Source organism: Bison bison, unplaced genomic scaffold (genome assembly GCF_000754665.1).
Source record: "Bison bison bison isolate TAMUID 2011002044 unplaced genomic scaffold, Bison_UMD1.0 scf7180017864239, whole genome shotgun sequence".
Classification (NCBI taxonomy): domain Eukaryota; kingdom Metazoa; phylum Chordata; class Mammalia; order Artiodactyla; family Bovidae; genus Bison; species Bison bison.
Genome location: NW_011494811.1, coordinates 6,180,596 through 6,207,749, shown reverse-complemented (window position 1 = coordinate 6,207,749; position 27,154 = coordinate 6,180,596).

The window sequence follows — 27,154 nt, the reverse complement described above, 5'->3', positions numbered from 1 at the left end:
CTTCCTAAGGCCCACTTGACTTCACATTCCAGGATGTCTGGCTCTAGGTCAGTGATCACACCATTATGATTATCTTGGTCATGAAGATCTTTTTTGTACAGTTCTTCTGTGTATTCCTGCCACCGCTTCTTAATATCTTCTGGTTCTGTTAGGTCCATCCCATTTCTGTCCTTTATCGAGCCCATCTTTGCATGAAATGTTCCCTTGGTATCTCTGATTTTCCTGAAGAGATCTCTAGTCTTTCCCATTCTGTTGTTTTCCTGTATTTCTTTGCATTGATTGCTGAGGAAGGCTTTCTTATCTCTTCTTGCTATTCTTTGGAACTCTGCATTCAGATGCTTATATCTTTCCTTTTCTCCTTTGCTTTTTGCTTCTCTTCTTTTCACAGCTATTTGTAAGGCCTCCTCAGACAGCCATTTTGCTTTTTTGCATTTCATTTCCATGGGGATGGTCTTGATCCCTGTCTCCTGTACAATGTCACAAACCTCCGTCCATAGTTCATCAGGCACTCTATCTATCAGATCTAGTCCCTTAAATCTATTTCTCACTTCCACTAGAAAACTAAAATTTTTGGTTCTGAGCAATCTGGTTCAGAATCCAAGCTACTTGCTATTAAATATCCTTGCTATTTTCAAAGACTCTGGGGAAAACAATGGAAAGACAAAAGTATGAGTTAAACACTGATTCTACCTGTAGAAAATAGTAACCAGGAGAAGTGGTAAGACACAATGAATTATGCCCTCAGGGCAGTGTGAGCATGGCTGCCTGGAGGTCTGGGTGGAGCCTATGTTGGCCTCTTGGCACTGAGTTTTCACTGTTGATTAGCTTGGGCCATCAGATGAAGTCTCTGTTGCATGGTCTCTAAGGAGACCCCACTAACTTAGTGCATTGCTGATAGCTTGTGGCCACAGTTGGTACCTCCTTCTCCATGGAAGACTGGATGACAGAATGTCATTGGATGGGCATAAATCCTCACAAATGATTGCAGCAATAACGAAGTACAGAGACTATTGAGTGAGCTGGGTCATTGACTCTTGGGGCCCTTGTGTCTTTCATTGGCTAGCTATCTATTTTTAGTTCTGTGCTGGTTTTTAGTTCAGTGATGTGACATCAGTAGCTTGAAAGTAGCCATGGTAGTAGTATCTACACCACAAAAGTCAGCAAACACTACAAATCAGCACTCACCACCCCCACCACCCCCCACCGAGTTTGTTGTTAAACATTTCTCGGCATCCTAGCCCTGGAGATAATGAAATCTGGTGATTTTCACCTTCCTTCAGCCAAGGAGATCCACTGAGAGTGCTTGGTTGTTGCTTGAAGGAGAAGAAGGGAGTGCTGGGCAAGGGGAGAGCAAATGGAAGTCTGTCCTGAGCTAAGCCAGCAATGTGTATGCTTGTTTTTACTATGACCTTTTGTGTAAGACTTAAGGACAATTCTTTCCACATTATAGCTCTTTTCACAGTTCTTTTTACAAAAGTTCATTAAAAGCAATGGAAAGTGACTCATCTGGTCTAATCTTACTTGACAGTCAGAAAGTAGAACTTTTTATAGTTCAGATCTCAGAAGAGTGCAGTGACTTTCTTTAGATCTCCCAGAGTCAAGTCCACCACCTTATATGAGGAACTTGGCACCATGGCACCCGCAGTGGGAGACAGACTCCTGCTGTCACTAACTGGGGCTTCCCTGGCTCCAAGCGCCACAAGCTCTCAGCAGAGACTCTCACTGCTCCACTCAGATAGGTGTCCTCCCTAAGCCTCATCCACTGTGCCCCTTTGCCCTGGAAATGGAAGGACCCTTAGCAGAGCCTTCAGGTGTTTTTCTCCCATAATGAACCCTCTCCTGGTACCTCGGGATGACTGGCTGCTTTTCTGAGCCCATCTCCTCAACTGATGAGAAGCCAAGTTGAAAATCACCCTTATGACCAGGTTTTCAAACTTGCTCCCAACTTTTGGCTGGGGAGAGCTGCTTAAAGCCTTAAAAGCAAAACAAAACAATAGCTATTTTATCTTTTATTCAGCAAAGCTAGAAATGGATGTCAGGGCTTGCTGGAGGGCAAATGGATGTGGTCGTATAGGGGGTGCAGTTAATAGGGAAGAGTAGCAGAGGTGGGAGAGAAGAGGATATGGAGTGAAAAGAAAAAGAAACATTTAAAAAAATCATTTTTAGGGGTAAGAAAATTCAGCTACAGGTGCCAAGGGGTATAATTTCCTGAGACTGTAGAAAGTCTTGCCCATTGCTTCCCTCTAGCAAAACCTGCTCTCTGGGCTTTATTTTGTAATCCCAATCACCCAGAATCAGAGCACTTGAAAGCGTTGCAGAAACTTATCTTTGTCGTAACACCACAGTGAAGCATTCTGTAATAAATATGGTTTGAGTTTGCTAGGGCTGCCATAATGAAAAAGTCCAAGCTGGGTAACTTAAACAAGAGACATTTGTCTTCTCACAGTTCCAGAGATTGGAGTTGAAGATCGAGGTGTGGGCAGGTCTGGTTTCCTCTGAGGCCCTGCTCCTTATCTTGTAGGCGGGCAACTTTTTGCTGTGTGCTCACATGGCCTTTCTTCTGAAAGTGCACACATCTGGTGTCTCTGTACCTCCGAATTTCGTTTCCTTATAAGGATGGCTGGATTGGATTAGGGCTTTTGTTAACGGACTCATTTTAACTTGATCGCCTCTCTAAAAGCTTATCTCCAAATGCTGTTACGTGGTAAGATAACTCAGATGTCTGAGATAATTCATATTTTGAGGTTAGAACTTTAACAAATGAATTTTGGGGCACACAATTCAGCGTATAACAAATGTTTAGGCACCGTTTATCTAGTATACATGCATAGGACCCAGCTCACATATTTGGATATTAATGGTCCCTCCTCACTGACCCTGAGAACTCTTATCGTCTGCACAAATTAACTGCGATGCCTGGATTGAGAACTCATCAGGTGACATGACTTTACAAAAAGTCTCATTTGACTTAAAGAATTTTGAAAGTTTCACCTCTCCTTCAATTCTTTTTGTTTTCACCAGAAATTGATTTTCATAGGTGGGATGTCCTCAGGGACTTTCAATATTAGCAGAAGCTACTGATGACACGGAAACAGATGTACTGGCTGAGTGTGGCAGAGGAGAGACCACTGGGCAGGGCAGACAGGGCAGATGAACATGGAATCATGGGAAACTGCAGATAGACAAGTGAGAAAGGTTATCAAGACCCTGCCAGGATGAATTAACAGTTCAGCTGTGATAACTATTTAAAAATGGTTAAAATAGACACAGTTCTTGCCCTTCTAGCAGAGGACCCTAAAGGGATCATGACCAGCAATCCTCTTGGACCTGAAGTAGCGGTTTCATTCAAACCCCAGAAAAAGACTTACAAGATTTCTGTAGATTTTTTATGAGCTGAAGTAAAATTCTTTCCTGCTTCCCCAAACGCACATATTCAAATGATTCAGAAGTACAAACTGTAAGTATCCTTTCAGTGAGCTAGGCTGTTGCTGCTCAGGCGCTAAGTCTTGTCCAGCTGTGCCCGTGCCATTTGGCGATGGGAGCCGTTAGAAAGCCATGTGCAATTATTGTTCAGTTCAGTCACACAGTCGTGTCCGACTCTTTGCGACCCCGTGAGCTGAAGCACACCAGGCTTCCCTGTCCTTCGCTATTTCCTGAAGTTTGCTCAAAACTCATGTCCTTTGATTCGGTGATGCCATCCAACTGTCTCATTCTCTGTTGCCCTCTTCTACTCCTGCCCTCAAGCTTTCCCAGCATTAGGGTCTTTTCCAATGAGTTAGCTCTTCACATTAGGTGGCCAAAGCACTGGAGCTTCAGCATCAGTCCTTCCAGTGACTATTCAGGGTTGATTTCCTGTAGGATTGACTGGTTTGACCCCCTTGCTGTCCAAGGGACTCTCAAGAGTCTTCTCCAGCACTACAGTGAGCTGGGTAGTGAAAAATAAACAAGAAAAGTCATTATCTATGCATTTCTTGCCCCTGCTCCAATGGATTATAAATCATTTGAGGATAAGAACTGAGGTATATACTCTACAGCCTCAAGTGTTCTTTGCATGAAGTGAATACTCTATATATTCACTGATTTGACCTGAATCTCCAAGAGGAAAGATTTTTTAATAGAAATCACTAGAACACTCAAAAATGACATCACCATCTCAGACTAAGAAAAGAGAAAAGATTTGATTACCCTAGAAAAAAAACCCCAGGTGACCATGAGAAAGTCAGCAGTCTCCTTCTTTCAAGGGCACCAGAGGTCTGTGTTCTTCAAGTAATGAGTTGGAGGGGAGGGGTTGGCAGTAAGTTTCATTGAATTTCCTACCAGCATTCTAAGGCATGGACTTCAATAGCCTATAACTTCAGTGTAATTGCTCTGTGGTCTGCTCTCTATAAATAGTAGCTTATTTGTAGGTAACCCAGGGCTGCCTATGAAACTGCTAGACTCAGAAATTAAATCAATTCAATTCAACAGATATTTATTGTGTAGTTCAAGACAAGAGAACTCTCAAACAGCCTAGATTATAAGAAGAGAAGAACCTAGGAGTCTGGAGGGGTAGCTTAAAAGAAGGTTCGCCTTTGTATGTTGACAATTTCTCTTTCAGTTCTACACACTGGACCCCAAGACAAAGAATAAATAGAGCTGGGCTGCCAAGTGGGAAAATACAGGTGTAGATAAATGGAATGCTCATCATTCCAGTCTGGTGATTTGATGATTCATATAATCCAAGCATGGAACTTGTGTTCCCTTGGCCAGTGATAGTTTTAGGTTATAGGCATGTGACCCAATGCTGGTCAATAAGAAATGAGAAGAACCAATGCAGGAAGATGGGAAGGGGAGAGGGAGGAAGGTTTCTGGGAAAGGCTAATACTGGTAAAATGTTCTTCAACCACTGTTATGTTTCAGATAACAGGCACCACTGGAACACTCTAAGCAGAAAAGGGTTTAATTTAGAAAATTAGGTGCTTAAACATTTATGGATGGGCTAGAGGAGAAGGTCTTGCCTCTACCTCCCACAGTAACCAGCAGAACCCTGCAGAAACATTAGCCAGGTGGCTGTTATCTGTGTCAGGGCAGAGAAGCTGGGGGAATCAAGAAGGCATCACAGTAAGTGTGACTCCAGAATCACACCCTTTACCCGTATTCAGGGATCAAAAAACCACTGCCAGGGCCAGACTGTCCCTGCTTGATCTGGCTGGGCAAGATGAATGTCCCACTTCCTGCTTCTCTGTCCCCAGGAAGTTGGTGCAGAGCACTGAGACTTTTGTTGGTGGTAGAACAAAATTCAGCGCCTTCCTGACCATGTTTGCCAGGAAAGAGCAGGTGAAACAGACCACACTCTCCTCTCACATCTCAAGATGCTGCATCTGATGTGCATTCTTCCACATGGAAGAGCTCAGCTAGTGCAACCCTTCTGCAACCCCTTTTCCCCTTCACACACTCCTTCCTAGGAGAGGTGGAGTGACATAGCTAATAGGTAAATTTGGGAGAGGAAAGTTGATGTGCATGAATCAGTCCTCCCTTGTCTTTTGGGAGTAAGTTACACACAGGGAGTATATTTCTGCTCTGCAATTCCAGGGACAAGCTTTCCTCTGGTGTGAGGCCTGGAAGTATGGTCCAGAGGTTCCTGTGACTGGCTGGGTGAACTGGTCATTAGAGTGTTGGAAGTGCAGTGTTGGGAAGCTCACCTGCCTACAGTTACACTTATTGTTACAGACTTATCAGAAATAGGGTAATGTTTGGACCTCTAGATGCCATCTTTTTCTTTTTTTTTAGTTCTTCCTGTTTCTTTGTTGATTTAGGAATCTGGGGAGGAAACTAGGGCTGGAGACATGAAATCAAACTCTCTTTGTGCTACTGATTGACACCTGGTCTGTCACAGTGCCGCCTGTTTGTATAACCATCAGCAGTTTTCAAAGCATGTCACACATGTGATCCTCACAACAACCTGTGGACAAAGACAGAACAGGATTAAATTTAGCTGAGGAAGTAAAGCTGCAACTCCTTTTTAAAATTTTTTTTAAGCATAGCTGGTATACAATGTTGTGTTAATTTCTTCTGCACAGCAAAGTGATTCAGTTACACATATACAAACATTATTTTTAATATTCTTTTCCACTATGGTTTATCTTAGGATATTGAATATAGTTCCCTGTGCTATATGGTAGGACCTTGTTGCTCATCCATCCTATGTATTCTGGTTTGCATCTCCTAACTCCAAAGTCCCACTCCATCCCTCCTCCACTCCTCTCCTCCTTGGCAACCATGCGTCTGTTCTCTATGTCTGTGAGTCTGTTTCTGTTTCATAGATAAGTGCATTTGTGTCCTATTTTAGATTCCACATGTAAGTGATATCATATGGTATTTGTCTTTCTCTAAAGTTGCGACTCTCAGTGCTTCCAACTCTTTCCATGTTATGATACATATAGAACATTGAAAAAATGTATATATACATACACATATACTTACGTATACAAACATATGTGCAAATTTGTATATATCTGACCATGGAAAAGAAATAAGCCTGCTGGCACCAGAGGTGATGGGCTCAGAGATTCTGACTGTCCTGGACCTTACCTGGCTAATCCAAGCATTGAGAAGATCAAATTCTTAGTAGACCTAAAACTCATTCCTTTACCACCAGTTGGGGATTCTACCTTAGAGAAGTGTGCTAATGTCCAAGGTCACAAGGTTAATACACAGAAGAATATTCAAATCCAAAGAATCTCAACGTAGTCTGAAATGGGGGAGGTGTTTGTTACCTTCACATATCCTCACTGTAGCTTCTTAGGTCAGAGAAGTTTCAAAGGAAGGACTTCTCAATCCAGTCTGTCTCTACTGAACTAATCTCTATAAGTATCTCAATAAATATACATATAATATGCCTAGAATATGCCTACTACAGGAATATTCTAGGTGCTGGAGATACCTCAGTGAACAACGCAAGGTCTCTGTAATCAAAGAGCTTACATTCTACTGGAATCTTCCATTCCCGGTTTCTTTTAAAGTAGAGTAAGAACTTCAAGGCAATCTGAGTACAGACATATCCTAAGATGTTTATGATTTTTTTTCTCAATATTTTTTCACATGTTCACACATTGATTCAATAGCAATTTTCATGTGTATGACTTGTCCTTATCGAGCCTTTCCAAAGTATACAACGTCAGTTGTCACAAGAACAAAACTTCTTTTTGCACTCACATTTTATTGGTTTACACAATGGTTTACATAATCAGGAAGTATGATGAGCATAAATGGGTTTGGGAACAGATGACATTGACCCTGGTCAGCATGCAGCTCAATTTGTGGCCCCGGAAGTCCCTAAGAGGACCTCTGCTACCTGAGTTTCTGGTGCGCTGTGAGCTCTGGTGGGCTTTATAGAAGAAATAGCATCTGCCAACCTGGCGACTCGTTAGGTGGATGTCAGTTTTAAGAGCTTCTGCCACACGGATTCACCATCTCCCCCAGACTGTATGTATATCAAAATTTGAGAGTTGCTTATTGGCCACTCTCTTATTGGACGACTCAGGTATTTATTCCAAAGCTTTATGAAGGTGGGGGAGACAAGGAGTTGTACTTTTGTTTAGCTAGGTTTTGTTTTCTGTTGCCTTTTTTTTTTTTTAATAAAATTTCTAAAGGGGAAAGCATAACTGTGTTGCCTTTGTGTGATATTTAATGATATGTGAACCTTCTTTTCTCCACAACCCTCCCTCATCTATTTCCTCAGTTAGGGGTCCCAGGCCCTTCCTCAGATACCACTTCTTCCTTCAGGATGATGCAGCCCCAGCACTAATCTTTTCTTCTGCCTTACAAGGCCTGTCCCTCAGGCATCGAGTGTCACTGCATTTCCCCTAGCTCAGGCTTCTGCAGCCTCTGTAGAGTCTGGTACATGGTTGAGGGTCAGGGAGCAAAGGCAGGGGGAAACTGGCTTCTTTCCAACTGCAGGCAAATGCAAATCAATACCCCCAAATGTAGATTTCTTCAGAAAATCACCCAGTCTGGTCTACTTTATTTTTCATAAAAAATATATGTATTTATTTTATTTTTATGACATGGACCTGATTTTCCTGGCTTGGATTTCATGAAAAAGAGCACGCCCTTAACTGAAAATGCTCCATCTAGAATCATTCAGGACACGTGACACAGTGTTCAATTAGGGTAGAGGTGGAGTCTTCAGTCCATCTTCTACAAGTGAACTCTCTATGGGAGAGCGAGTTGCCCTCCCATCTTGTAAAGAGATAGGAAGAGAATATGTGCCCACACATATGTAGTGACAAGGGCACACCAAAAAGAACGAGCCATGCTAGAAACAAACAGGCAATAATACTGATAAGTCAATTATAAAGATTGTTCAGTGTCCCACAGTGCTCCTAAATTGACAGTGAGATGACAGATTATTTAATCCAGCCTGTTGGTATTGCAGTGAATAGGCGGCGCTTGAGCGAAATGACTTGCAAAAGACAGAGCTAGCCGGAGGCAAAGCCGGGGTAAGAAGCGCCAACCTTCCGTCATTCATTGCATCTACGGTACCTGCTGTCCTCAAAGTCTAGTCCACAGACTCTTGAGGAATCCCTGGGTCATTTCCCATGTGTTTATGAAGTTTAAACCCTCTTCATAATTGCATTACAACATTTGTTGCATTTTTCATCTTGTTGACATTTGCACTGAAGGTACGAAAGCAGTGGTGAGTAGAAATACTATCTCTTAAGTGTGAATCAAACAGGCCCCAAACTGTAGCAGTCATCCTCACCACACACCTGCCATAAAAACAAATGTCAGTTTCATTTAAGAACGTCCCTTGATGAAGCTGTAAAAATGATGGATCTTACTAAATATTGATGATTTTCAAAACATTCTGTGTAATAAAATGGTCAGTATGCATAAACTACTTTTGCTGCATTTCAGTGTGTGATGGTTATCTCGAGGGAGCTGAGTTTGTGAGTTGAACTAACCACTTTTTTTTTTTTTCTCATGCAACATCTTTTTTCCCCCCTTGCTTGAAAAGCTAGATGACAAAGAATGCTTTTTCAGACTGGATATTTGGCAGGCATTTTCTCAAAATGAACAAAGGGGGCCTGTCACTTCAAGGAAAAACAACTGATAGTATTTATTGCCAATGATAAAATTTGAGCTTCCAAGCAAAAATTAGAATCTGGAAAACTTGTATCCACCACTGTGGAGCTTGACAGCATTCCAAAACTTAAAGATTTTTCCAAAGAGATCTATGGTGATATTAATGAATGTGATTTTTTTTTTTTTTTTGGATAGTATACAATGAAATGGGTCAACATTTAGAATATCTGTATAACTCAACGAAGCAATATTTTCCCATGACCAATGCATGGATTTACAAAATAGTGCATGGGTAAAAATCCATTTAAGGTGCACAATAAACCAAAGTTTAATGTAACAGAACATGGAAAGTTCATTGATATACTTTAAGATTCCACACTGCAATTAACCTTTGAGAAACTTGCTATGTTTTGGTGCAGTATCAAAAAAAATATCCACAATTATCTAAAAAGATGACTGAGTACTCTATTTTTCCAGTTACATATCTGTGTAAAGCCAGATTTTCTTCACATACTTCAACCAAAACAACATATTGCAAAATTGACTATTAATCCAGACATTTACAAAATTTGCAAAAATGTAAAACAATGTCACTCTTATAATTTTACTTATCTTGAAAGTTTTTTTTTTTTAACAAAAACATGTTAATTTATGTTAACGTCTAATGGATTTAGGGAGCTTCCTAGATGGCTTGGTGGTAAAGAAGCTGCCTGCCAATGCAGGAGATACAGGTTCAATCCCTTGGTTAGGAAGATCCCCTGGAGTAGGTAGGGGCAACCCATGACAGTATTCTTGCCTGAGAATTTCATGGACAGAGGAGCCTTGCAGGCTACAGTACATGGGGTAGTAAAGAGCTGGACGTGACTGAGCACGCACCCACATGATGGATTTATTGTTATTTAAGCTAATTAATAAATATTTTAGATTTTCTACCAATAGATATAGCCTACATAAGTTTAAAAGTAAAAAGGTTCTGAGACTGAAAGGTTTGAGAGCCACTATATTGCACCATTCTGCCTTCCAGAGAGTGCGTTGGAGGAGGATCTTCCTTCCCCTTTACCCAAAAAAGCCAGTGCTGTTACTGTTTTATTTTTAAATCCAACCCCTGCCCTCTTCCTCCAAAACTGTTAAAAAAAAAAGTCAACAGCAAAAATACCGCAAATACTTGAAACCAAAGGACCCAAAACAGAGAGAAGGCAAAGGACTGAATACAGGTGTTTCTCTGGAGCCTGCAAGGCTGACCAAGGACCACCTCCTGTCTGGCAGTCTGGCGGGAGTCACCTACTTCTTTTTGCTTCATTGGCCTAACCTTACATCCATCCAACCACTCCCATCCTTTATATCTCAGCCCTGTCCGGGAACACTACTGTCCTCTGGGGCCTCAAAACACAATGGCTTTATTAAAGCTTTAGGCTGATACCCACCCTCAAGCCCCTCTTTCCTTGTGCCCCCTCTGGGATGACAGTGCAGGAGAGGGCTCTCTCAGCACGAGCCTCTACCAGCTCACTGTCTCAGGCTCAGGGCCGAGATGAAAAGGGGCGGCCTCTGTTTCTGGGCTGGAAAGAAACTGTAAACCTCTCGCAGGCCACATACCAGAAGCTGCCAGAAGACCGTTTCCCTGTTAGTAAACAGGGCCGCTGGGGCCATCTTTCTCTCCTTTAATAACCTGTGGGGCACCTATTGATTGCACATGCTGGTCCATCATAAATTAGAACAGGGATGGCTTTCGGTTGCTCAGGAGCTGTGTGGATGGAGAAATTGGCTCACTAATACTTAGCTCAGAGCACAGTGCACACATCACAAAAACATGGAGAATTAGGTGCTGAGAAGACACGGGAATCAACTCCAGTGGCTGCGGAGGCTTCTGGCCATGCTGCAGACCTTAATCAGGCTGTTTCTTGTGCTCCTACTTGAGACCTACAGACACACAGATTGCATGCCTCCTTCTATAGCATCCTCTTCAAATGAGAGGGAGCAGCAAGCTCCAGTGGGTGGGAGACCCTGCTCCCATCTCAACCACCTCACCAGGATGGGAGCCAGCAAGTAGGAAGGAATATTCAAGTCTTGTACTACTTGAACAAGAGCACTGAGTTAGGAATCAAAAGACACATTCTAAAGTCCTGCTTTAGCCATTTACAGCTACTTGGGCAAGTCCCTTAATTTCTCTGAATCTCGGCACCTCACCTGGAAAGAGGAGAAAGTAATAATACCTAAGAACATATGCCGGCCTGGTGTGCTCTCTGTAAATGAGTATCCATTGCTGAACCTGAATTTGAATCAGCTAAAAGATATGGCAATGTGTAGGGCTGAAATGATTTCTTTCTCCTACCTCCAAAATCTGGCATCAGGAACTTTCCACCACTATCCTTAGCCAACACTTTGCTCTTAAGTAAGAAGTGACGTCATGAAACTCATAGCTTGATAAATTGGAAATGTTTCTCTCATCCTTCTGTCTTCCTGAGCCCCACCTGACTTGGTTTCTGGGTTGAAAATTCATTTCACAGGGCCCTCTCTAAAGTGGATAGCAAACACAGAAAAACATGCCAGCATAGCTTACCAAGTTCTACTAAAAAAGCTTGACACCCACATGCCCATTCTTGGAAGAGCCTTCAGAGTTTCTCTGACTTTAACGCTCTGGGCTTTGAATGCTTTTCCAAAATAAGTAGTACTATCCTGCGGTTCTACTGTGGTCCCTTTTGCCAGCACTAATTAAAAGGGACCAGAAGGACTGTGTGCATAGTCATATTTCCATATTTCCCTTCCCCTGGTTCTGGAAATGAAATCTGCTGTCCTCGGACAGAGTGTGTAGTGGGTTGGATGGTGCACTTCCCACACCTCCATCAAATATGTCCACATCTTGGAACCTGTGAATGTGACCTTATGTGACAAAAAGGGTCTGCATAGATGTAGTGAAATGAAGGCTCTTGAGATGAGATCATCCTGGATTACCTTAGTGGGCCCTAAATCTTCAACACAAAGTGTTCTTATGAAAGACAAGAAGAGAAAATGCAGACACCGAGGAGAAGTCCATGTGGAGATGGAAGCAGAGTGATGCGCCACAAGCCAAGGGATTCTCGAGCCACCAGAAGCTGAGAGAGACAGGAGAGGATCACCCAGTAGAGCCTTTGATTTCGACTCTTGGCCTCTAGAACTGTGAGAAAATAAATTATGTTGTTTTAAGCCACCTAGTTTGTGATAATTTGTTACAGAAGCTCAAGGAAGCTTCTACAAGTGTGTTCCCTGGGATGGACCCCAGCTCAGGTTCTTCCACAGATTATTTTTTCCCTCTATGAGGAGATCTGTCTGAGAGCAGCCTCAGATGGCCTGGTCAGCAGCCGACTCTCAAAAGTCCAAACCCCCATCAGGGGCTGTGGCTGAGGATCCACAGGGGAGAAGCATCCTAGGATGTTTTCAGCATCCCTTGGTGTGCAAGGCATTGGGGAAATGGTCTGAATTTTGGAGATAGATGGACCTTGGTCTAAAACCCAACTTCACCATTGACTTTGTGCCTCTAGATAAACTATCAATACTTTTCCTCTTTGTACTGCAAGTTCCTCATGGATAAAATGAAGATAATAATGCCTAGATGGTAGGCAGGAACAGACCCAGAATCTGTATAAAAGCCAGGTTTAGGGACTCTTTCAAAAAGAAGAATCCATAGTTTCAGTTGGGAGTGGGGCCATGAAAGGGCCTTGTTAGTGAGGGGCCCTGAGGCTTAAACTAAGCCAGCCTCTGCTTCCAGGGTGTTCTGAGGATTATAGATAAAAACAGGAAGCCTAAGGCAGTGCCTGGCTCCTCCTGGGTGCTCTGTGAGAAGTAAAGCTGTTTGGATGAAGACATGAATACTGTCTCCTGAAAAGTACACAGATGTGTTTGCGATGCATAGAAAAGTGTCTGGTAGGAAAAATTCCACAGCAGGTTGCCAGCTGTTGCCTTGATAGTCATTTTTCCTTTCTTTTCCAAAACAGACAACTGACTTTTGGGAGGATGGCCATGTGCTCAGCTAAATCCTAGCTTCCCAGTGAGGTGTAGTTATGAGACTAAATTCTGGCCAAAGATAAGCAAAGAGGTATAAGAGACTTCTCATGGGAGAGTGTTACAAGTTGAATTGTGTCCCCCGACTCCCGCCCTGCAATTCATGTGTAGAAGTCCTAATTCCAGTATCTCAGTGCAAGTGAAAGTGTTAGTCGCTCAGTGGTATCCAACTCTTTGTGACTCCGCAGACTGTAGCCTGCCAGGCTCCTCTGTCCAAGGAATTCTCCTGGCAAGAATACTGGAGTGGGTTGCCATTTTCTTCTCCAGGGGATCTTCTTGACCTAGGCATCAAACCCAGGTTTCCTGCTTTGCAGGCAGATTTTTTTTTTTACCATCTGAGCCACCAGGGAAGCCCCAGGATCTCAGGATGTGACCTTATTTGGAAATAGGGTCCTTGTAGGTATAATTATTAAGATGAGGTCACTAGGGTGAATTGTAATACAATACGAATGATGTCCTTATAAAAAAGGAAAATTTTAACACAGACACACACACAGGGAGAATACCATGTGAAGATCAAGGTAGAGAATGCAGTGATACATCTAAAGGTAAAGGACAATAAAGATTGCCAGCAAATTTCCAGCAGAAAGGAGGGAGAATATGGAATAAGTTTTTCTTTATAGCTTTCAGAAGGAACCAACCCTGCTGACACCTGGATTTCCAACTTTTAGCTTCTAGAACTATGAGTCGATAAATACGTTTCTGTGGCATAAGGCACTCAGGTTGTGGTACTTTGTTATAGCAGCTCTAGAAAACCAATACAGAGAGGTTTTCCCTTCTTCACCTCTTTTCCATTCTGCTGCCTGGAATGCAGATAAGAGAGCAGAGTCTCCATTAGCCATCTTGGCCTCGAGAATGAGGACCACGTTCACAACTGGTAGAGCAGAGAGTTAGCAGCCTGGGACCCTAAACACTCCATGGAGCTGCCACACTAGCCCTGGCCTGCCTACCTTCTGGAGTCCCTTGGACTGCAAGGAGATTAAACCAGTCAATCCTAAAGGAAATTTTCAGGTCAGGAGATTAAACCAGTCAATCCTAAAGGAAATTTTCAGGTCAGTTTATTTCTCTTCCTCAGATTTTGTCCCATCACAACAAAAATTTGGAACGATGAACTAAAGGGTTTTAAACGGCAGACAAGTTACAGCTCAGTTCAGCTCAAGCAGACAAATCTTTTATTAGACAGACACTCCCAAGACATGGGAGCAGGCCTACCCAGCTCTGCACTCGTCCATTAATCCTTAAGCTCAATGGGTGTGTTTAGAGCTGGATTCATTAGGGTCTTGCTGCCTTGCCTATCCCTTGGAAAGCCCAGCCCATTAGCTTCCGGCTGACTGTTTGCAGAAGTCTTGTGCCCTGACAGCATCAGACCAGCTCACTCCCCTTAAGCATACACCACACCACACCTGCACCCATGTTCTGCACCTGTTGCTTCACTTGGCCACCTGCTCAGGATACTTTAGGCCTCTGAGGTGCACACGCTTCTCTGGTGCCTCTGCTGAGACTGACTTTGAAGTACACCCAGTCCTTGCAAGGCCCACCCTGGTTTAGTCAGGATCCCTCACAAGGTTGCCTAGAAGTCCAAGAGGGGTCAGTTGAAGTGTAGTAGGAGCAGGGGCCTCTGAGTGGGAGGCCACTCAGCGACTGAACGTTCTCTGCTGAGGGGCTAATAAGTTGGCCCCCTGGACCTCAGTGGGCTGCAAACTCAGCTCCCCACCCGAGTTCTGAGGGGCAGTAGGCTCTGCTTTCCAGATGCCCAGGAGCCTGACCAGGGCTCAGATCAGACCAGGGCATCAGCCAGAGGCGGGTAGAAATAGCTCAGGCATTGGGTGAACCAGGACAGAAGACAGCCTTTGGACAGAGCAGTGGAGCGGTGTGGAACAAGAGGGGCCTTGCTATTTTTACACGGACACTGTTCTAACCACAACTTACAGGTTTCGGAGGTGGGTGGGTGGTATCTATTTGGCAGAAAGATCTTTGAGATGAGAGCATGGCAGGGGGCCCGAACACCACTACTTCCTCTGCCTTTCCGAGTGTATTGTTGTCAAGCCAGTAATCCTGGTTCTGCTCAATTTGTGTGCCCCTTAAAGGAGTAGAGGGCTTCCCTGGTGGCTCAGCTGGTAAAGAATCCATCTGCAATGCAGGAGACCTGGGTTCAATCCCTGGGTTGGGAAGATCCCCTGGAGAAGGGAACGGCTACCCACTCCAATATAGTCAGACATGACTGAGCGACTTTCACTCACTGAAGGAGTAGAATGAGGTGGAATGTGGCCACCTGGGGAGGCCTGGGGGGGCTTCTTGGATGCCTCAGTGGTAAAGAATCTGCCTGCCCATGCAGGAGATAATGGGTTCAATCCCTAGGTTGGGAAGATCCCCTGGAGAAGGAAATGGTAACCCACTCTAGTATTCTTGCCTGGGAAATCGAATGGACAGAGGAGCCTGGTGGGCTACAGTGGTAAAGAGTTGGACACAACTTAGTGACTGAGTACTCACTGCTTCCTGGAAGGCAGTCATGGCCGCTGGGGAGTTTCCAGGTGTGAGAGCTGTGGGTGGCCCTACGTGTGAAGTCATTTCCCTCCCCTTCAGAGAAACCGGATGATGTGTGGGTTTGCAACAGCACTTGAGGATCAGAGAGCCCTGGGTTCAAATACTAGTATTTGAGGGTGGAGGCCTATTGATTACTCAGAGGGTAGGGCTTTGAGGGTAGAGGTCACCAACAACGGTGCTCCTAGCCTTTGTGGAAATTTGTTTTTGCCTATACACCATTCCTTCTTCCTTCCTCAATGCCAGATGGTCCTTTGGGAATCCATCCATGTTCCACTCTTTCCATTTTGTTCAGGTGGGGATGACCTCACCCCTATTCTGCTTCCAGAATGGTTGTATGACCCAGACTTGGCCAACCACAGTCACAGTGTTTGGTTGAGGATTAAGTCCTTTGTCCAGGGAGCGTCAGTGAGGACCCACACTGGGACTGTTGCTGAAAGAGGCACTCTTTTCCCACTGGAGTTGCTAAGCTGAGAAGATGTAAGCCAAAGCCAGTGGTGGCCACCTCTGCCACTGCATGGGCAGAGTCTGACTGAGAATAAAGACAGTAGAGGGAGAAGGCAGATCTGGGAGATGGAGACACATAGAGTTCTTTCTACCCTTGCTGAACACCTGAAACTAGCCATTCCTGAAGCTCTCAGGTTTTAATTTATACCAGCTAACATATTACCTTTGAAAAAAACAGCTTGAACTGGGTTTTTGTTAATGAAAGCCAAAGGGGTTGTGACTAATTCGTCTTTCTATTTACTTTTCATTTTGGTGAAAATTTTGCAATTTTTACATTGTGGCATAAAAACAGAACTCTGACATGTTTGACAACATACTTTTGACGGTTCTATCTCTTTCTGACAAGGACACGCTGGGAAGATGCAGGAACACATCCCCTGGGTCCGTCCCCCTCCTTTCTGAGTATACTTTTATCCAGAGCTACATAAATGTATGCTAATGATCTTATGCTGATGACAATCGGATCTGCGCTCCAAGAAGATTATAGCAGTCAAGAGTAGGATTAGAGTGGGGAGAGGCAAGAAGCAAAAAGTCTACTCAGGAGGCCAGTATGATTCAAATAAGAAGTGATAAGGATCTTCACCAGGTGGTAGCCGCAGAAATGGAAAACAGAGACCCTGTGGAGGGGGATTATCATGGTTTGGCAGTAAGTTAGAGGGTAGAAGAGTCAGAATAAAATGCATTCATCTGCACAGCTCTGTGGGACCTTGCCCCCCACCCCCCACCCCGATTTATCCCTGACTTATCTTGTAGCGCTCTTTCTCTTGTCTGTCTGCCCAGCTGCACTAGCCTTTGTGCTCACTGTGCCCTTTGCTCAGGACACTCTCACCCCAGAGAGCTCTTGGTCTATTCCTTCACTCTCTTCAGGGCCTCTTCACAGACGGGAGTGTGTCAGACAGGCTTCCCCGAGCTCACCCTTCAACCTGGCTTCCCAGGTCGTGCTAATGGTAAAGAAACCCGCCTATCATCTCAGGAGATGTAAAAGATGTAGATTCAATCCCTGGGTCCAGAATATCCTCTGGAGGAGGGCATGGCAACCCACTCTAGGATTGTTGCCTGGAGAATCCCATGGACAGAGGAGCCTAGTGGGCTATGGTCCACAGGGTCTCAGAGTCTGACATGACTGAAGAGACTTGGCACACATGCATCCTAGCAGTCCTTATATCTGTGTGAATTTCCTCCATAGTACTCAGCCCGTCATTGACTCTCTTTCTTTCTCTCTATATATATCTTTTCTATCTTTCTTTTTTTAATTTAATTTTTTATGGGAGTATAGTTGATTTACAATGTTATGTTAGTTTCAGGTATACAGAAAAATGAATCAACTATCAGTTCAGTTCAGTCACTCAGTCGTGTCCGACTCTTTGCGACCCCATGAATTGCAGCACGCCAGGCCTCTCTGTCCATCACCAACTGCCAGAGTTCACTCAAACTCGTGTCCATCAAGTCAGTGATGCCATCCAGCCATCTCATCCTCTGTCGTCCCCTTCTCCTCCTGCCCCCAATCCGTCCCAGCATCAGAGTCTTTTCCAATGAGTCAACTCTTTGCATGAGGTGGCCAAAGTATTGGAGTTTCAGCTTTAGCATCAGAATCAACTATACATATACATATATCCCCTCTTTTTGTTAGATTCTTTTCCCATAAAGACCATTACAGAATATTAACTAGAGTTCCCTCTGTTATAATAGTAGGTTCTTCAGTCAGTTCAGCTCAGTTGCTCAGTTGTATCCAACTCTTTGTGACCCCATGGACAGCAGCACTCCAGGCCTCCCTGTCCATCACCAACTCCCAGAGCCTACTCAAACTCACGTGCATTGTGTCAGTGATGCCATCCAACCATCTCATCCTCTGTCGTCCCCTTCTCCTCCTGCCTTCAATCTTTCCCAGCATCAGGGTCTTTTCCAATGAGTCAGTTCTTTGCATCAGGTAGCCAAAGTATTGGAATTTCAGCTTCAGCATCAGTCCTTCCAGTGAATTTTCAGGACTGATTTTCTTTAGGGTTGACTGGTTGGATCTCCTTGCAGTCCAAGGGACTCTCAAGAGTCTTCTCCAACATCACATTTCAAAAGCATCAGTTCTTCGGCACTCAGCTTTCTTTATAGTCCGACTCTCACATCCATACGTGACTACTGGAAAAAGCATAGCTTTGACTAGACGGACCTTTGTTGGTAAAGTAATGTCTCTGCTTTTTAATATGCTGTCTAGGTTGGTTAGTAGTAGTAGTAGTAGGTTCTTATTAGTTATCTATTCTATATATAATAGTGTGTATGTGTTAATCCCAAACTTCCAATTTTTCCCTCCCCACTCTTTTTTGTTTTTCTTGGCTAGAGTGCATGCTCCACAAAGGCAGTGAGTTTTGTTCATCGCCGAGTCCCTAGAACCTAGAACAGAATCTGGCACAAAGTAGGTACTCAGTAAATATGAATCAAGAAATCTTGAGCTGGGACAGAGATGTGGCACTGACAGAAACAGAAACACTGGGAGAGGAGTGAGGAGAGGGTTAGTGGAGTGGAGGAGGGAGGTGCTGAGTCAGCTCAGAGCTCATGGGATTTAAGTTTAGATGAGCAGATGGTACTGCCCAGCTGGTGGTTGAAGTGCTGGTGGTCTGCACTCTGGAGAGGCCAGAGATGGAGATTTAGTGTGGAATTAAGCCTTAAAGACTGGTGGAAGCTGTAGTGTCAGTGAAATTTCCAAGACTGTGGAGAGAGAGACCAGACCTGGGCCCAAAGGCCTAGAGAAAGCCCTGGGTGACCAGCTAGTCCTGGTGTACCAAGCACTTCCTGGGTTAAAAGTTAAAAGTCCAGCTTGGAAACCCCCTGGGGCTCAGGCAAACCAAGAAGGGCCTAAGAAGCTTCTTCCATTGAGGCAGAGGGAGGGGAAGGACTGGTTGGAAAAGGTAGGGTTTCCTCATAGAACTCAAGGAAAGGGAGGGCTCTAGTAAGGACACGTCTCCCTTCCTCTCTCTCCTCCCCCAAGAGCAGTTTGGTTCTGCCTTTCTGAGCCCAGGAAGGCTGAGTTACCTCTGAGCTTCCACCGACCCCACCTCCCAGCCACACTTGATGGCTTCCTGGTAAGCCTGGCAATCGGTTTAGTCCTAGGGCCGGGGCCCCAGACCATCGGGCACAAGTGTTAACCTTTGAATTCTGGTATCTGGGGGCTCAAGTGATACCCTTGGTAAGGGGTTCTCAGTCCATGATCATTTTCTGTTTGTCCAGAAGTAGAGTTTAAGAGGGTAAACAAGTCTGCATTTGCCTAGCCCCTGCGGCTAAAGAAACAGGAAGCTGCCTCTTCTCTTGTAAACAACTCCAGCCAAGATTAGCAGTATTGTAAGATGCTGGCTCTTAGCAGTGGGCACCGAGTTGAACCCAGGACTAACTTTCAAGTGAGGGAAATGATTGCTGAGTACATAGAAATTCAAAAAAATCCTAAAGGCCATTTTCAAACCTCTTTCTGAACTCGGTAGTTCTCAGAGTGAGTTCTGAACGAAGTATTTGGAACCTTGGTTACTGCCAAGAGAAGATGAGACAATAAATTATAAAGTACCTTAAGCTGTGTCATTTAATTTCATAATTAAAAGTATATAATTATTTTAAATAATTACACAAATACAAGATCATATCACTAGATCTTATTTGAAATAAAAGAACTGTTAACATCTATAGAAAATGTGGTCCCTGGCCTCAGAGAATGCTATGGCTTACCTGTAGAAGCAGGACATATATCAAGCTCATGATAAGAACTTAACTATATTTACTAACCAATATTTAAGGAAGTAGAAATAAATGCTGTGTCTCACCCCTTCCCAGCTCGCTTGCCTACAACATACATATCCACCCACCCAGTGAGTATGCAGAAAAGGTCAGAGTGTGGCAGTATTTCCAGCCATCATTCATTCTTTACCCACAGACCTGTTCCAGGAAGAAAGGGTTAGGAATGTGGTAAGCCTGAGCTTAGATACATTGGCTAGAAATTTAATTCAGTAAGTGCTTACCGTATGGGCCACTTACTCGAGGCCTAATGCTGCATTAGGCCCTTTGGAGAGCTAAAAGAAGGTACCTGCCCTTAATCTCACTGGAGCAAAAAACTAAAGTCCCCCAAATGAGGCCTCCTATTATTAAGTACCAATGTTAATTGTAAGTGCGAAAAATTCTAGAAAAGGGAAACATTAATGTTTTAAGCAGACTTTAGATTTCATAGAGGCTAGGCATTGAACTGGATGTCTGTCAGGAGAGAATGAAGCTTGATGAGTCAGGATATAGCAAAATGAATAAATACGACAGTGGGAAAAACATTTTTTGCTGAGATCTAGGTTGAGAAGAAAGGGAAAATGTTTCATCATTCCTTTAAAAATATGGATTGCTTTCAGTAATGTAAAAAGAACCCATGGCTCTAAAGAAGTTAAAGGCCTTGGGACTTCCCCGGCAGTCCAGTTGTTAGGACTCTGCACTTCCACTGCATGGGACATGGGTTCTATCCTTGGTTGGGGAACTAAGATCCTGCAAGCCACGTGGCACAGCATAAAGAAAGAAAGGAAGAAAGAAAGTTAAAGGACTTGAATGAAGAAGCAGTCATATCCTAGAACTTGAGCAGATAACCTAGCACTTAGGCACTTAAAACCTCAGGTCCTTCTGTAATATGAAAGCCCATTATGCTGGGAGGAAGCACCAGCTATTGGTCAACAGAGCTTTATAAATCCATCAGAATAGGTGAGGTTATGCTCTTGTAACAAGGAACCTCAATCTCAGTGTCTTGATACAGTAAATATTTATTTCTTGTTCATGTCCAACAAAGGTAACGGTAGGGTGGGGTAAGCTCTATTCCATATAATCTCCCAGGGACCTGGAGATTCACCATCTTGGAATGTTGCTATCTTATCATATGGCTTCCAGGTGAAAGAGATCTAAGACTCAAGTCTGTAGGTGGCTAAACATGCAGTTGGCTAAAATCCAACCATAAGTGAAAGGAACTGTGGGACATATCATCTTCCTTTGTGTCCTGAAAGAGGAAAAGAAAAATAGGGTTTAGTAAACACACTGCATTATATGCATCATGACTTTGATGCACAGAATTTTACCTTATTGATAATAGCTAGCAGTTATATTTGCTAATCCTTATAATAATCCTATTATTATTAGGATTAGCAATAAAAAATGAGGTAGCTTTTTAAGTATTATCTTTATTTTAAAGGTGAGAGATGTGAAGGAAAGAGAAGTTAAATCACTTACTCAAGATCCCAGAGCTAGTAAGCAGCACAAGAGATTCTAACTCAAGTAGTTTTTCTGCAAAGTTCCCACTCTTAACCATTATGCTATACTGCCTTTTCAGTGATTTAGTTAAAATGGGAGTCAAATCATGGCCTCATGTACCTGAACCTCTCACACTGGGGTATAGAAAGCTTCCAGCAATAATGTTAAGCTTGACTTTCACCAGGTCCCCTTGCCAATATTGCTATAGCATCAGTTGTATAAATATATTTACAATGTTCTTGACCTGCCTATCTTGGCATGCCATCTGTTCTTAGGGATATGGATGAGAACTTAATTATGTATAAATTGTATGGGTAGATGCTGTTTCTAAATGCAACACATTCTTGCATAGGCATCAGCAATCGTCAAAAGTATTTTGTCCTCTATTTCTGTCCTTGGGTGAGGTATTCTGGCTCCCCTGTCCTTAACTGCTCTCCAGCATGAGTTCTTCTCATTCTTTGTAGAACAGAAGTTAAGTGAACTATATTTTTCTTCTAAATCAATGTAATGGAGCAGATTATGTACAGACAAGTGGTGGGGGAGACATTGGCAGCTGGCCCTGAGCATGGCTGAGTAATGGATGTATTAGGAATCCAAGTTATCTCAAGCCTCAGACTTATTCAGGTTTGCTTATGTAACCCATGTGTCCAAGGTCAGACAAGCCTGGAAGCAACATTAGGGCCATCATTTCAATTACATCCAGATTTTAAACCTAATATGAGCCGAAATTTTGTTTATTTTGTTCACTGCCATATGGTGAACATCTAGAGCAGGGCCTGGTGTATAACAGACATTCAGTAAATGTTTGTTGAGTGAATTTGTTGACTAAATTCTAATCCTCTTTGGAGACACTGTAGTGAACTGGGAGAGCCCTGACTTTAGAACCAAATAGACTTGGGTTCAGATATCACAAGCTGTGTGACCCCTTGTAAGTTATTCTCCTTAGCTTCATCCTTCCTCATTGATAAATGTAGCTAATATTGCCTACCTCTTAGTTATGAGAGTGAAATGTGTTAATTCATTTCATGTAGTCAGTATACTGTAGCTTGGTGTGACTTCTGTCCTTATCAGAGAAATTCCTGGAAATTCAGCTGTTTTTCAGTGTTCCCCTCAAACATTCCAGAGTCTTCAGGGGTACCTAAGGTGCACTCACTAGTAAGTCTTCCTGGCTACAAAATCTCACACATCTCTTAGATTCCCACCAGCTTTCTCCTCTGATCTGATACCTTTGTCTGATGGTCTTGTCTGATGCTGAGCTCTCCACTGCTGTTTTGCAGTGCCCACCATATTGAGTGTTTAATATATGACCTGATGCACTGCCTCTTCCTGGAAGCCAATGATGTCAACACTGAGTCAACAGCACTGAGGCCACTGCTCCTGCCACCCTCTGAAGCTTTCACCAAAGGCACCGCCATTGCCCATTAAAGTCACTGTGTACTTTGCTAAGCCACCTCACTGGGCTGTTGCTTCCTAGCACAAGAATCCACCTGCTTGAAGCAGGAAGCATTCAGAGGCTGGTCCTGTCCACTGGTCCCTGTTGGCTCTGCAGATTGAGGAGTATTCTTGATTCATACTCCTTTATGAACACTCAAGATCCCAGTTTAACAAAGTTTTTAACATAGTTTAACATTATGTCCCCACTGTGTTCTTTGTGTACCCCAATATCTCACAGAGATTTTCTGTGACTGTGCCTATTTCAGCCCTCCACCACCCCACCCCATCTTTGGACTTAGTCATATCCATAGGGTGCTGGGTGAGGAACAATCTAAGAGGCATTCACCAGCTGTTACTCAAAACCACTCCATCCCCCACAAGTCATCTGTGGCAGCTTGTATCTACCAGTTTCTTTCTCTTTTAGAAAGGTTCCTTCCTTTGTGGTTCCTGGGTTCCTCAGACAAATAGGTCCTTGACAGGCCTCTCTACTGGCCTGTCTCTAGACCAGCCCTGACATGTCTGAGCCCCAGCATAAATATGGCTGTCTCCAGCCTAAAAGAAAGAAAGCTGAGTGCCAAACAATTGATGCTTTCAAAATGTGGTGCTGGAGAAGATTCCTGAGGGTCCCTTGGACAGCAAGATCAAGCCAGTCAATCCTAAAGGAAATCAACCCTGAATATTCATTGGAAGGACTGATGTTGAAGCTGAAGCTCCAATACTTTGGCCACCTGATGTGAAGAGCCAACACATTATAAAAGACCCTGATGCTGGGAAAGATTGAGGGCAGGAGGAGCAAGGGGATGACAGGATGAGATGGCATACCAACTCAATGGACATGAGTTTGAGCAAACTCCAAGAGATGGTTAAGGACAAGGAAGCCTGGCATGGTGCAGTCTATGGGGTCGCAAAGAGTCAGACACAACTGAGTGACTGGACAAACAACCAGCCCAGATCCTCACCACTTTTAAAAGGGGATTAATAAACCATAAAGGTCAAATGCATAACTTTCTTGGGACTGTCAGAGATGATCAATAGAATGTTAATACTGAAATTTCAAAATAAAGACTGATAAACTTTAGAAAAGCATTGATTGAGATGGTTTGGTAAAAAAGCAAGGTCAAAAGTCCTAACTTTAAATAGATGGGTGAAATTACACCAAAACCAGTAACAAGGAAGTTATCTGTACAGCTGGCTTCAGTGATCTGCAAAATCTGATGAAGCTGGAAAACTCGAAGACTGGGAAGAAACCCCTTTTGGGGCTGTTTGAAGGCTATCTCAGTGCTTGGAGCTTTTCAAATGCTCTTATCTTAACCCTGTGTTACTGGAAAAAACCACCCGCCCACACCCATTCCCTCTCCCCTACTCACCAGATAAGACCTGGGAAGAAAAGAGCCGTGTTTCTCAGAGTGAGTATGATCTGAGGCCCTCACAAGTACAGCAGGGGACTTTAAAGCTTTGACAGAAGTCTTGGACATGGTAAGGGAGAGCAGCATTTGCAAGTAGGGACTGGAGAGAGATGAACTGCTTGTATAAGACCATAGGAAGAATCTGGTTTTTCTCCAGAGGATGGAAGCAAAGAAGAAAAAGGAAAGAAGAGAAAGACAGACTGAGAGGAATTCTTTTTTTTTTTTGGTATGTTTGAGTGGATATAAATCCCTCTGTGTGCTATGCTAAGGCCTTAGATGAGTGAATTTTCATTGAAATTAAGGAAATGGCTGAGCTCCACAACTAGATTGGCATGACATGGTTCTGAGATAGTGTTTGAAGAATGATAAGAAGCTATTCCAGAATTCAGATAACACTGGGGACGTGGGAGCTCACAGAGAGACCATTCACACCCCCAGAAATCCTTCTCAGGAAGAGCATGGGACTGTCTATACCTGAGTAATGGGTGTCTGACTATGCACGTGCTCAGTCATGTCCTACTCTTTGAGACCCCGTGGACTGTAGCCCACCAGGCTCCTCATCCATGGGATTCCCAGCCAAGAAAACTGGAATGGGTTGCATGCCCTCTCCCAGGGGATCTTCCCAACCCAGGGATCAAACCTGCATCTCCTGCATTGCAGACATTCTTTACTGCTGAGCCACTGGGGAAACCTGTGTCTGACTATATCTTAGCTAAAAATTAAGGACCAGGAAGGCCCTCTGACTGACCTCTGTTTATACCTGTAACCACATGGTTTATAAGATTTTTGAATTGTTTGTCATTTTGTATCCAATTTGTAAACATTTTCAATGTCATTAAAATCTTTTCAGAGACATATTTTTAAAAATTTTGCACACTATTGGTGCATCTTAATTTTCTTAACTCTATGAAATTGAGCATTCTGGCTGTTTGCAGCTTAGTGTTTTGTGAATAAATTTTTACTGAGCAGCAGTTTAACTGATACCAACTAGGGTTCTCGGCCTTGCCCAATCAAAAGAAATTGACTAGCAGACAGACAAGAAATTCAGGCAAGGCTTTACCGGAGCTCCCAAGGCCACAGTGGGGAGCAAAAACAAGTAACAGGTTCCCTTGCTCGCTCCTTGAGCTACAGGGTGGTGGGGTGTGGCGAAGTTGGTTCCTTATACGGGGTGAGGTAGGGGTATGTCCAGGGGTTGGACTGGAGGGGTGGCTTATGTGTCTCGCCCACCCCTTTGGTGGTGCTGTGTGCAAGGAGCATATATAGTATGCTGCTTTTGCTCTCAACACCCTATTTTTTGCTCCTGGCTCTTCAGAAGTGGCAGTTGGGTTTTTGGTCTTTTTGTATCTTTTTGTCCATAATTTGCCCCAACAACCCATGCATGCAGTGATTTTTAGTCCCTTATAATTCCTTTATATATATATATATTTTTTTTTTTTTTTTGCTCAAGGAGGTGTTTATTCTGGTGCAAGCATTGCTGTGAGGGGTCCCAGATCCCAGCCTATCTCATAACCATTCCCAAATGAAGTTAAGTGATCTAGATGAACTAGCAGTCTCAAATTTAATCTCTCTTGAAGCCTGACTATACAAATGAACAGTGTCCAGACCATATATGAAAACTGAATTCTGACCCACAACCTTTGCAGTAACCAGCCCAGGAAGCCAAAGTGTAACCTCTGTAGCCACCAGCCCATAATAGCTAACTTCCCCTTTGCCCATTTGCTTCTGCATCCAAGTCAGAACCAGCCAGAGAAAGTCAAATATGTTCTCCAAAAAAACCTCATAGGGTGCTCTGCTTCTAGGCAGTCTGCCTTCAGCTTCTTCATGCCAGCCATCTCCAATCGGAGCCTGGAACCCTTCCCTATTTTTCACCATGACGTTTTCTATACCTGTCTTTGTCTATGCCAAAAGCAAGTGATGCTGGCTGAGTCCTTTACCATAAGCAAGCTCGGCAAAAACAGCCTCTGTATGTTCTCATCTGGGTGGTCTTCTTTTATGCCCACACTCTCCTTGAATTAACCTGATGGACACTGACCCCAAAGGAATGTCACAGGCAAAAACATTGCATCAAATCTTTTTCCACCACGAGCCACTGGAAAATACTGGCTATTTCTAGAAGGGCATCTAAAAGAAAAACCCCTCCACACACTGTGCACACCTATCAGACAGAAGGTCCCGGGCTCTGTGTCTTCCTTGGCCACTTGGTGCCTATGGACACATAGCAGCAGCAGCAGGAAGCCACAGAACATAAATCAGCCACTGAGTTCAAACTGCTCCAGTCTGTCACATTGCCACGTCGCCAGCCCACGGTGCTGTGCCAGTTACCACCACATGTACCAAAGTCACTTTTCAAAACACGGTCAAACAAACTGCAGCAGGGCCATCCAAGCGTTAAAACGCTCGGGCGCAATTGTCAAAGCAAAGACTTATGTGCCAATAAGTAGGAGTCTGGGCTACATCCAGTTAAGAAATCACCTGGATGACAGCCTGAAGTTTAACTCTTTGTGGACAGACCAGCTCATCACCACTTCTACTAAAGAGAGGGCGAAGGGCATCGGGTGGGAGGGACCAGGCATGAGATTCAGTCAGACAGAACCTGGGGCGGTTTTCTGTACTGTGGTCCCTGGGCAACCCCGACTGTGGGGGCTGTGGGTGATGCTGTCAACTCAGGTCATCTGAGGCAGGTGTAGGTGCTTCACATAGTTTCTTAAACCTCTTGCCCAATTCCCCAGAACCACTGGGAAACCGACAAATGTTTCCTGACAGCCTACTGCGTGTCTAGCACTGAGGTTCCTTTATGGTTGTTCTTGGAAGAGACAGAACAAAAGCCCCACCTTTATCTTCTCAGAGCTCCTTCTCTAGGAGTGTTATCAGAGCCACTCTAGGTGTAGATATCCTGGGCTCCATGGAAAATTCTGAAG